Below are 13,176 nucleotides of genomic sequence, written 5' to 3' on the forward strand. Positions count from 1 at the left end.
TGTTTGGGTCGATGTGAAGCGAATGCTATTATGAACATGTCTACGACATTTTGCATTTGCTTAATTAACACATGATATTCCTTTGTTATTTTGTGCCGTCTTAATAGGGGGACAGGATGGGGCCTATCACAGTACCATGAAATTCAGAAAGTTATATGGACAATAAATACCAGAAACATGAGCTTTGAACCCTTAATTCCATGAGAAGCTCCCTATGTATGGAGAATGTTAATAAGGATTTCTGATTTCACTTTGTCAACAAAAGACACCATACTAAAGTTTGCTTTCACACATATTTACTTGGCTTTGTGGTAACATGGTTGATAAGATACAAGCTTACATATAAATTCTGAGATGAAAAAGAAAAAGAGATTTCAAAAATAACTTAAAATGAGAGTTTTATTTAGTGTTTAAAAGTATGAAAAAGTGTTAATGTTGCAGTTTTTGCCTCTATTATTGTTCCCTCATTCATCGCTGACACAGATATGTTCTCAAGTTTTAAATTTTATGATATCCCAATATTTATGCTAATGCCATAAGTCTCTTTAACCCACTTCTAAGTACATTTGAAGGACTGGTTGGTTTTGAAAACTCTTTGTAGATGTCATGAACCTATCAAAGTCCCTGTTTCGTCTTAACTTAGAGTTTAAAACAATGTAACAAAACAAAAAAAATTGTGGGACATTAGAACAACGCATTCTCCTTTGAGGGGCGGAGAAAAGTCATGGGGAATTCAGGCCAGCTGATTTCTAGAGAACTCTAGCTATCAGAGTGACTTTGCTGGGAGCAGCCGCTCACTGGTCCTGGCCATTACATGTCAATCTGTCAAACCAACCAACAAAAACACCACAGGCTTTAGCACAAATGGCACATGACAAATGCAGATGTGCCTCCCCAAAGAACCCTTTGCTTTTTAAACACCTGCAAGAATTCCAAAACAACTGGCATGCCTTCCGCTCTGCCACAGCCCCTCTCCTGACCCTGAGCTCCGAGAGGTGAAGGAAAAATGCCTAGAATGTCCAGTATTCCGCTCCCATTGGGAAGAGCAGTAGGGGGCTGATGAGGAATGAGTACAGTGTTGGTATCACAGTGCCACGCACCTGCTTTGGATGTAAAAGAAAGAGTTTATTACAGAAATTGCAGCATTTTTTCATCTCATTAAGCAGTCCTGAGAAATTCAAGTGTTTCCCTTTTATTAGGTTTACCCATCCTGACTTAAAAGGGCTTATTGAGATCCCCCCCCCTCACCCCCAACACAGGTATACTGTCTGCTTTTCACGATTAAATTGTCTTCCACATTTGGATTGAGGCAGATGAATAATCTGCAGTACTAGTTGCAAAGTAGTGTTTCTTACATACCTGATAGCCAAACAATGAGACTTCATTTCTACTTTTAATTTTAAAAAGACAAGCATTCCCCACCCCCCCAAATACCTTTCTATTCGATGAACACTTTTATGGCTAGAAAATATACTACCAAAGAGACACCCTTCAATCCTAGGGAACATCCTCACCGTGTGAATGTTAGCTGGTATCTTCTGAAGTGCCATCCTTATAAAACCAGTACTATACAACAGGGGCTAGCATAAATTAGTTTAAGGTTAACCATTGGTAGAGAAAATGGCATTTTAACCCAGCAATTTTGTTTGCCAGCCATTTGGTAGTATTTTTCACCTCTTCCTTAATAACAAGCTGTTACAATATGTATATACATAGTTACCAATTAGAGTCTCTTGGGTTAGTAGTCAAACTATAAATATAGATAGGCCACCACTATGTTATCAGAAAGAATGTCAGCAAGAGCAGGCTGCCCAGTAGCAAATTACAAAGTTTTGGCTCCCAAGAATGGGATGCCTTGTTTGCTCTTGCACACTGCAGCTGCCTCCCCGCCCCCCCCCCCCCCTTTTTGGTGGTTTATTACACACAAGCTACTAATGAATGGAAGCCGCTGTTTTACAGTACACCACACTTATAGGACTTATCTCTGGGCCTACCACAGATTTGACTGATCAACAGCAGGGCACCGCCATCATAATTCTTCCTAGAAACAGGAGTATAAAAAGGGGTTTGTTGGAGGTTGGCTGGGTCTGCAGAGAATCCTGCCCGCAGGGCTTGCCGATGCCATCACTAGCTGTTATGGTCTTTGGCCTAATAAGGTACAGAAACAAAGATTGTTCACTGATTCAAGAAGACGAAAGCACCCGAATGATGGAAAGTAGAGGCAGCAGGGCACACATCCAAGTGGGATTAAGGCCACAAGTGCAACTTTATAGGGCTGTCTGGGTGGCAGAATAAAGACCTGCAGCTGAAAATCCAGTTCAAACATAATTTATTTTATGTCATTCATAGTTAGAGGTGGCTGTCATTAGGAGTTAAATTGTTGCATTATGTCCCACCGATTTTGGTAAGTATTTTTGTAAGCTTCTTAGATGTTACCATAACTCAGAAACAGAGGCAGAAGGTAAACAAATGTCTGATAAGTAAACTGACTTAGGTGCTATCTAAGAAATATATCTGGAAAAGGCCATGGTGCTTCCTTTTTTTCTCTCCATGCTTTGCTTTCAAGTTACACTATGTCCTGAATGTTTCTAAATCTTAGTATTTCTCTCATGGCAGTAAAATTTTACAATTTGTGCCCTGACTGTCAGTTGATTGGAGCATCATCTGGTTGCAGCAGGGTTACGAGTTCGATCCCCAGTCAGGGCACATATAGGAATCAACCAGTGGGTAGATGAGTGGGTGGGACAACAAATTGCTGTTTCTCTCTCAAATTAATCAATCAATAACATTTTTAAAATGTTACAATTTGCATCACCTATGCTTTTTTAAACATTCAGATAAACATCAACAAACTGAATATGCTCGTTTCCCAACAAAACAAATACACTAACTCTGTTTAATGTAAGAGGACATTTCAGCTTGGAGAAGTCATTTGCCCCAGTCCTAAAGTCACTAAACAATTTGGCTGACAATAAAATTCTTTCCCAATGTTGGCATCATAGAAAGACAAGCACAACAACAAATACATTATTAAAATTCCCCCCTCTGTTCTTGGATCCCAAACTATGCTGGAATTAGAAACACGGGTTATTGAAAAGCTGTTTCCACAATGAGTCCTGCACATGTTGAAGCCATTGTACAGTAGTCTCTTGTCTGAAAGAGAGAGGACTATACTTGGCTGAAGCGTCACTGTATATAAAAGAATTATCTGTCCTGAGATACAATAACTTAAAGTCAATTCAATTGACTTTTATATATATTTGTAGTTTGTGAAATTTTTATTATCTTAATACTACTTAATAGAATGTGGCAGGATTAGAGAGTGTGGGTACAGGAGAGCATAAATATCAGTCTTAACAGAGCCAGGTCAGAGTTAATCAAGGGTGTACCATCTGGGAAGACCAAAAGTCAAACGTGGCAGTTTTTCAAGTAATATTCTCCTACGTAGCCAAATGGCAAGTCACCCTTCCTATTCCTCCTTCTACCACCATGTGTTATGTATCCTGATTTCAAACCATTTAAGCACCTAAGATTGGTGTCATGATTTTAATATTCTCTTTAATACCTAGGACAATGCCAGGCTTACTATTTTATTTCATCTTTTAACATATTTTTTTTTTGTATCTCTTGACCTATGTCCCCTTTGGATGCACATAAACATGTAGTTGCCTAATGCTTATTTCAGAAAGCAGGAAAGTCTTGTCATGGACATATGACATAAGGACCGCTGTATTTGTAAAGCAATTCCACATCAAATGGGGAAATTTGAGGTAAGACAGTGTAAAACTAGTTCTCTGAACTGCTACTTACTAGCTAGATGACCTTGTGCAAGTCAGGAAACTCCTCTGAGCTTCATTTTGATCATTTATAAAATGGGTATATATTACATGCCTGTCCCTTCTGCAAGCCTTGCTTTATATTCAAGGATAAGATATTGGTGTTTGCTTTGAAGCGGAAACACCTGGAAACAACCTAAATGACCAACAGGAGACTGGTTAAAGACATTTAGACCCAACTCTACTGTGGGATACGATGCGGCAGTTACAGAGTGAAACAGACCTATCTGTGTTATAAGTATGTTTCCCAGACATATTATGAAGTGAGGAAATACATATAGTAAAACCTCATTTGTTTAAAAAAGTATATATGTGTATGCATAAGAAGGGTAGCTAACCTTTATACAATGCGTATTCTGTGCCAAGCATTGCTCTAAGCAGTTCACATACAGACTCACTTAATCCTTACAATAATCCAATGAGATAGTACTGTATCATCCCCACTTTTATAAGTGAGAAAACTGAGAACATACGTGTGGTAAGTAGTAGAGACTGGGACTCAAACTCTGACTGTCTAGATTCAGAATCTATGTTAGTTTTGTTTTGTGGTGTTTTTTAAAATATATTTGTATTGATTTCAGAGAGGAAGGAGAGGGAGAAAGAGATAGAAACATCAAAGATGAGAGAGAATTATTGATCCACTGCCTCCTGCACAACCCACACTGGGGACTGAGCCTGCAGCCCAGACATGTGCCCTGACCAGGAATTGAACCGTGACCTGGTTCATAGGTCGACGCTCAACCACTGGGCCACACTGGCCAGGCTCAGAGTCTATGTTCTTAACTAGTATATATTTTATCATCTATCTATCTATCTATCTATCTACCTATCTACCTACATTTCCATCCACCTATACATCTTTCTTTTTATCTGAGATCTGGAAGGATATACGCATACTTCTGGGGAAGTGATAAAGAGCACTTTCTCTTTTTATTCTATCACTTTCACTTCTGCTTCTATAAACTTGCATTGTTTGCAGTGCCATAGTCACTGGTGCTGGGGATATCTGATATACAGCTGCAAGAGTTATAAAGGAAAAGCTTTAAAAATGAGTTGTCCTTAAGTGGGTGCTGAAAGCAATGTCAATAATTTACTTTGGGTGGAGCCTTAAATATGAATATTGTTCTTATCTTTGAGAGCAGAAGGCATGACATCTTTTCCTTTTAATTTTAACACCTTTCTCTTTCAATAACACCTACAATATCTCCATGAGCACTCAAAAGTTTTATTTATTTACCGAAAATAACCTATAATTGAAAGACTTCTATTAGGTCAGGGCTACATTTTGAGACTATGTAATAGAACAAACTGAAATTAAAGATATGGTTCCAGACAGCTAACCAGTGCTTTATCCAACATGCTTAACCAGCCACAGATAAGAATGAGTGTTTCTTTTACCCTTGCAAACACTCCCATCCATCCACATTATTTGCTCATATTTCCCTCTAATTTGGTGTTCAATACATTTCAACCCATTTCCCCTGTAAAATAGTCCTTATGCCTGGATTTCTGAGCTTTAGAGCTAGGATTTAGTTTCCACTTGACTTGAGGTTTCATATTAGGAAGATTGACACTCAGAACAAACACTCTATCGCTGGATTCTTGTGCTCTACATCACCAAAAACTTTTGTACGAGCCCTAACCAGTTTGGCTCAGTGGATAGAACGTCAGCCTGTGGACTCAAGGGTCCTATGTTCGATTCTGGTCAAGGGCATGTACCTTGGTTGCGGGCACATACCCAGAAGGGAGTGCGGGCACATCCCCAGTAGGGAGTGTGCAGGAGGCAGCTGATCGATGTTTCTCTCTCATCGATGTTTCTAACTCTCCCTCCCCTTCCTCTCTGTAAAAAATCAATAAAATATATTTTTTAAAAAATTTAAGAAAAAAACACTTTTGTACGAGTTTACTATTTTGATTATTACAGGATGACTCTGATGCTGCTAGAATTTACTTAGTGTGCCTTTATTCCCTGATTATTTGCCTTTTAATATCTTTTTTATAAGAAAGTCTGAGGTAGTTTATACAATTGGCTGATAATTTCTGATTTCAGAATATCTCTGTGGGCTTTTAAATATATTTCTAGATTTTCATTCACTTGCATAAGCACAAACGTAGAATGTCTGAATGGCAGAATTTAAAATTGACATTTTCCATTCACTTAAAAGTACATTTTAAAGATGCAGTCATTATTTGTAACTCTATAATAGAATTCTGGAGCAAGTGACACATAAGAAGTGACTCATGAATAAAAAGAAGAAAAAAGAAGAAAAAAAAAGTGACCCATGAGTTATCTTTGAAAAAGAATAACTAATTTTCCATAAGAGTCTTCATTTTAATATTTGAAATGTTATTTAATAAATATGAGAAATAACTATCTAGATGAAGATACTGAGAAACACAGAGGTACCTAGATCCAGGAATAATCTAGTGTGAGAAACACTACATTTCTCACACTTACTTTTCTCTTTATTGAATTTTAACTATCTTTAAAAGAAGTGTTTTTATTACTAGTAAAATATTCTCATGGCACTTATGATGACAGTATTTCCTGAATGAATAAAATTATTGGATTGCCTATTAAAATAGATAATTTTAGCCCTCATTTTGTGTTATTCTAGAAACTTCCTTTTAAGTCCATTAAATAATTTTCAATGGTACACTATACAATTTCACTTCTCTGCCTTTTGCTTCCACCTGGAATATGGTCCCATATGTGTCTATCAGAGTCCTATCCATTCTTCAAGTCTTATTTTCTCCAACAAGCTTCTCCAGGCTATTCGATATTTTCCTAGCTATTCGTTCATAACTTTACCAGAGTTTATTCTGAAGAGACATTTGTGTACATGCTAATTTCTCTTTTCTGAGGAGCTGGACCAAAATCTCAAATCTTTTTGTATTTTTAATTCCAATCTCTACTTCCTCCTAAGACCTAGCACAAAATTCCAGGATGGCAGGGATTTAGTCTTTTCATCTTTGTAGAAACTTGAAGGAATGCCTCATACCTACTATTGAGGTAGCCAATTGTGCTCATTTGACAATTGTCAACAATACTCAACACAAATAGCACAACTCTTGGTTTCTCTAGTATATTAAGTCCTGTAATCATGAAATGTATCTATTAGCACTCGAATATACCTGATATATTCACAAGATAGAGGGACAGAGAAAAATCTAGTATTGTAGAAACTAATATCCAAATAGTTGACTAAATTTTTCACTATGCATTGTAATTTCCTAAATAGACATGGATATATACTTTTCCTTTCAAAAGAATACAAAATATTTATGCATGATTAATTTACTTAAAAACTTCATTAAGAAAAATTCTTGTGCTATTTAAAATTCTATTTTGCCAAATTTATATTAATCTATCCACACTGATAATAGCTTTAGGAGAGAGAAAACATCTTTGTTTTTTTTGTTTGTTTGTTTTTGTTTTTTTAAGGGATAACTTTTTTTTTTTAATTGATTTCAGAGAGGAAGGGAAAGGGAGAGAGAGATAGAAACATCAATGATGAGAGAGAATCATTGACCGGCTACTTCCTACATGCCCCACACTGGGGATTAAGCCCGCAACCCAGGCATGTGCCCTTGACTGGAATCGAACCTGGGACCCTTCAGCCCATAGGCCAACGCTCTACCCACTAAGCCAAACCAGGTAGAGCAAGAAAAGATCTTTGATATGACAATATATTGGGCAGGTGTGACTTAAAAGAAAAATGAAGAATAACTGATCTTTATCCTTTTCGGTGCTAACGTGATGCTTCCATGTACTTACATACAAGTTATATGTAGCAACTGACAACATTTCTTTTCGAATTTCTGAAATAATTTCTCTTCTTCTTCCTGCTCCTCCTCCTCTTCTTTTTCTTCTTTCACAACATGAGAAGTTTACATGAAAAATAACCAATAGTTTAGATGACTCATAAAGACTATAAAGACAACAAAAGGGAAATTGCCAGAATCTATTACATTAAAAGTTGATCCCCGAAAACCATAAAAATATTAGAGGAATCCACAGGCAGCAAAATCTCAGACATATGCCGAAGCAATTTCTTTACCGATACAGCTCCTACAGCAATGGAAACTAAAGTGAAAATAAACAAATGGGTCAACATCAAAATAAAAAGCTTCTGTACAGCAAAAGAAACCATCAACAAAACAATAAGAAAGCCCACTGCCTGGGAGAACATATTTGCCAATGTTATCTCTGATAAGGGTTTAATCTCCAACATTTACAGGGAACTCATACAACTTAACAAAAGGAAGATAAACAACCCAATAAAAAAATGGGCAACGGACCTAAATAGATACTTTTCAAAAGAGGATAGAAGGAAGGCCAAGAGACATATGAAAACATGCTCAAAGTCACTAACCATCCGAGAGATGCAAATCAAAATGACAATGCAGTACCATCTCACACCTGTCAGAATGGCTATCATCAACAAATCAACAAATGACAAGTGTTGGTGAGGATGTGGAGAAAAAGGAACCCCCTAGCACTGCTGGTGGGAATGCAGACTGGTGCAGCCACTGTGGAGAACAGTATGGAGTTTCCTCAAAAAACTAAAAATGGAACTCCCATTTGACCCAGTAATCCCACTTCTAGGAATATATCCCAAGAAACTAGAAACACGAATCAGAAAGGATATATGCACCCCTATGTTCATAGCAGCACGATTTACAATAGCTAAGATTTGGAAACAGCCTAAGTGCCCATCAGCAGATGAGTGGATTAAAAAACTGTGGTACATCTACACAATGGAATACTACACTGTTGTAAAAAGGAAGGAACTCCTACCATTTGCAACAGCATGGATGGACCTGGAGAGCATTATGCTAAGGAAATAAGCCATCAGAGAAAGATAAATATCACATGATCTCACTCATTTGTGGAATATAATGAACAACATAAACTGATGAACAAAAACAGATCCAGAGACAAAGCATCGATCAGACCGTCTAACCTCAGAGGGAAGGCAGGGGAGGGTGGAGGTAAAGGGGAGAGATCAACCAAAGAACTTGTATGCATGCATATAAGCCTAACCAATGGACACAGACACCAGCGGGGTGAGGGCATGAGTGGGGGGGTGGAGGGCAATGGGAGGATAAGGACACATGTGTAATACCTTAATCAATAAAGAAAAAAAAATTTTAAAGTTGATTCCCCAAGAGTATAGGGGAGATAAATTATGATGGAAAAAAGTAAAAGAAAATAAATTTTAAAAATTTAAATTAAAAAAAAAAAGTTGATACCTCAGGATTGGATTTTGGTTGTTGAGAAGTTTTGATATTATACTTGCAGGTTCTCTGACTTGTTTTAAGTTTAACTGAAGTGAGTGTTTTGTTGTGTAGCATATCAGTTTAGCATAATATATTGCATAGATAAATTCTTTTACTCAAGATGTTCTACATTAAAAAAAACCTACTTAAAATCTCAGGAAGAAGGGGAAGGAAAAAAAGAGGGAAGGAAGAGGGAGGGAAGTGAAGAAAAGAAGAAAGAATGAAATAAAGGGAGGAAAGGTGGAACATCTGGCAGCTACTAAAACATGCATGGCCCTGGCTGGCATGTCACAGTTGTTTGAGCATTGTCTCGTGCATTGAAGGGTTGCTGGTTCAATTCCTGGTTGGGGCACATGCCCAGGTTATGAGGTCAGGGGCATGAAAGAGGCAGCTGATTGATGTTTTACTTCCACATCCATGTTTCTCTCTCCCTCCCTCTCCCTCTCTCTCTAGAAATCAATAAAAAATCTTAAACAACAACAACAAAACCCACAAAAAAAAAACACATGAACAAAATGAATGAGGTTAGTAGTAAAAAGCAAATTTCAGAGCATCTAAACAAACATATCAATGTTAATATAAGTCCTTGTTTTTGCATTTCTGAATTTATTTTTAATTAATTTGAGAGAGGGAGAGAGAGATTTGTTGTTCCACTTATTTATGCATTCATTGGTTGCTTCTTGTATTTGCCCTGACTGGAAAGCAAAACCCACAATCTCGGCAGATCCGGATGATACTCATCCAACTGAGCTACCCAGCCAGGGCTCTGCACTTCTTAGTTTGCAAATTAGTAGAGAAGACTAGAAGTTTGAATTCTGGGCTTGATCATTCACCTCCAAATCAAAACCAAGAATCTCAGTCTAATGTCATATTGTAATTGAAAAACTTCAGCACAAAAAAATTGTTAAAATATATAACCTCACAAATGCAACTTCCAACCAGAGCAGTTGACTTTCCTTTTCTAGACTCATTTTTTTTCTAATCCTAAAAAGCTTCACCGGATTTGTCTGGCTGCCAGCATAATTCAGGAGCAAAAGCCTTAATTTTAGTATAGATAAAATGACTAGTTCCATTGTATACAATTTAAGAAATAAAAAGCTTAGAATTTCCACATTAACATCCACACTACCTACATTACATAATTAGAACAACATAATTAAAAACCTAAGAGAATCACATGGTGTTATCTTTTTGTATTTCTTGATTTCTATATGTTTACATAGATTACATCAATATCAGGTTAACTAAACCTTTTTAGAGTATTTTGCAAACTTTATTTTAACCTGGAGAGTAAAAACCCAAGAGACAAAAAAGTAGTTTTATACAACTTTGTTTATCCAAACTTATAAAGATGTTAAAAGATACCAGCCTAAAAACCAGTAGGGCAGGGGCTGGGAAGCGAGAAAGTTGGGAAGAGTACAAACTTTCAGCTATAAGGTGAGTAAGGTCTGAGGATCTAAGTTAAAACATGGTGACTATGGTTGATAACACTGTGTTAAATAATTGAAATTTATTGAGACTAGAACTTAAATGTTCACACACACACACACACAAATATGGAAGTGATAGATGGGTTAATTAACTCCATGGGAGAAGTGATTTCACAATGTATATGAGTATTAAATCAAAATGATGTACATTTTAAGTATCTTACTATTTTATTTGCCAATTATACCTCAATATAGCTGGGGGGAAAAACACTAAAAGGAAAATTTCACCCATTGCACTCTATAACAATCAATTGCATGTTCTCAAATAATTACTTAACTTGCAGAACCTGCTTCTAAAGACTTACTTATTGTTATATTTTATTTTGAAACATATAATCTACAGTTTTTATGTGCATTAAAAAATTCCAAGTAGTTAGTTAATGTATATAGGGCTGTTCATATTTGACTTTTAGAAATTAATATATTCAACTATGAGAGACTATTGAAATATATGTATATACACAAAGGAAAACAATAGTTGACAAAATTCACTTTTAAGTGAATAGATTTTTTTCAGTTGTGTCTTTTAACTTTTTTGTCTGTGAAATATGAAGACTTTTGCTTTTTAATACAAAAATATTCATTTTCAGGGATGTAATACACAAAAATAATTATAAAGACTATTGTTATAGGTTGAACACTTGAAACAGAAACTTTTTAAAATCTGAGTTGGTGTTCTAGTTCTTCCATTTATCAGCCAGATCACAATATGCAAATAACTCAGCTTTTTCATTGGCAAAATGGGATGAATGATATTTATTTTATAACATTATTCTATGGATCCAACAAAATTATGAGCTGAGAAATGCTTTGCAAGCTATAGGGTAGTAAACAAATTTAAGATTAAAAAAATAATAATTTTATCTAATTGAGAAATTATGATTATGTAAGATATCATTCCTAAGCGTGAGTCTGACATCTAAGCACAGGTTCCACTTGGGAACCATACATTTAACCTCTAGGAAGTGGAGTGTCGTTCTGGCCACCTCTCTGACAGATTAACAATGTGAAAGGGAACGATCTATGTTAGAGCCGTGCTGTATGAGGTGGACAGTGTAATCACTAGGACAATTCTCAGCACAAAGAAACTGGAAACTTGAGTGTGAAGAGGGGAAGTATCAAAGGTACTCTTTATCAAGAATGAAACTTTGAAATCCATCTATTTAAGATTAATCACTATTCTTTTAGTTAAGCTGTTGTCATCTCTAACTTTCCCTGAGTAGAAAATAATCTACACTTCCAACTCAGTTATTCATGGTCCAATTTGTTCTCAGAACACTATAATAGGCTTTGTGAAGATAAGTTTTATAATAGGGATTTAACATAGTGAGAAGCCAAGGCACAGAGGCCTTCAAACACAAAGAGTATATATACTTATATGAACAGCTTGGTTCCCCCCGCCCCCCCCCCCCCAACCTGCTTCTACTCGCTCTTGTCCCCTCTTCCAAAAGAACACTCACCCTACTTCAAATCTAATTTTTACAAAAGATTCTGATAAAATGTCCTCTCGACAACTTCATAGTACAATTGGTTGAGCTATTGCATTGTTGCTTTGGAGCTATTTTCAACAATTCTGGGAAGGGGGAAACTTTGAATAAAGTACCACTGTAGGAAGGATGGTGTGAAGGGTTTTAAGAAAGCAAAACATTCAAAATCTTCCCTCTTGGTAGTTCAGTCTTGCTTGATGACCACATTTACATACGGAGTTCACAGGCTAGAACTCTACTTCCCTGGAGAAAATAAAACATTCAGAGTGGCATCCTGAAAAAAAAAAAGGAGGAAAGAAGGAAGGAAAAAAGAGTCACTGATGATTTATCTACATTAATTTTATTTTCCAAGTTAATTCAGAGACTTTTAAATTCCTGTTTTCTCTTCTTTAGCTCTATACAAGGTCTAACTTTCTATATTTATAATTTTTATCTCATTTGCATACAAAGGAGTACATTGGTTATTTGTTTTACAAAGTAGCAAGGTACTTGGAGTGCAGCACAAGCTTATTTTCATTACAAGCTGGGTGTTATTTTTTTTTTAAGGTTCCTTATTCTCCCATTTTAAACATTTCCACAGACACACAAAATTTAGTATTTAAAATACTAAAACGTCTATTATTTTAATAACTAGCTTGCCTTTCTGTACATGTCACATCCCTGTTGTACCTATTTTGTTGCTTCAGACTATCTTATTTGCATATTTGTAACAAAGTACATAAAAAGAAAAAGATGTGTGGGTTTGCTGAGTATATTCAAAACTGTTCTTTGATTTTTTAAATCCTACAAGTCCAATAAGAATTCTGTACCAAATATGCATTTTAAATATTTTTTCCACAAAGAGAATTTTCTAAAAGTGTTTTTTAATATGTTTTTAATTATTTCTAGCACTCGCACCTCCTTACTTGCTTTCCAAACTGTTTATACTGTCCCCAATAACACTCAGTGGAAAGCTGTCATTCCTGGCTAAATCCTTACTTAGGGTGAATGCTATGCCTCCGTGAGACAGGGTCAGGGGGTCAAAATCGATTTTGGAGGCCACCTGGAGAGTCCAGGCCATGAACTGACTCAAAAAATTTA

The 13,176-nt window shown here is 36.3% G+C and overlaps 1 long non-coding RNA gene across 2 annotated transcripts in view; it reads right to left on the reverse strand.

The window, feature by feature from the left end:
* Positions 1-288: 288 nt before the first annotated feature.
* LOC308243060 overlaps positions 289-13,176 on the reverse strand; it is a 55,338-nt gene continuing 42,450 nt past the window's right edge. The window contains exons 3-4 of one of the 2 annotated variants that reach the window (XR_013960042.1): positions 12,213-12,370; positions 289-7,708 (exon numbers count right to left, since the gene is read on the reverse strand). This is a non-coding gene — a long non-coding RNA (uncharacterized lncRNA). Of the gene's footprint in view, positions 7,709-10,098; positions 12,371-13,176 lie in introns of those variants that run through there. The other variant, XR_013960043.1, reaches the window with a different exon arrangement.

The sequence above is a fragment of the Plecotus auritus genome (assembly GCF_963455305.1).
Source record: "Plecotus auritus genome assembly, chromosome: 2".
NCBI classification, from domain to species: domain Eukaryota; kingdom Metazoa; phylum Chordata; class Mammalia; order Chiroptera; family Vespertilionidae; genus Plecotus; species Plecotus auritus.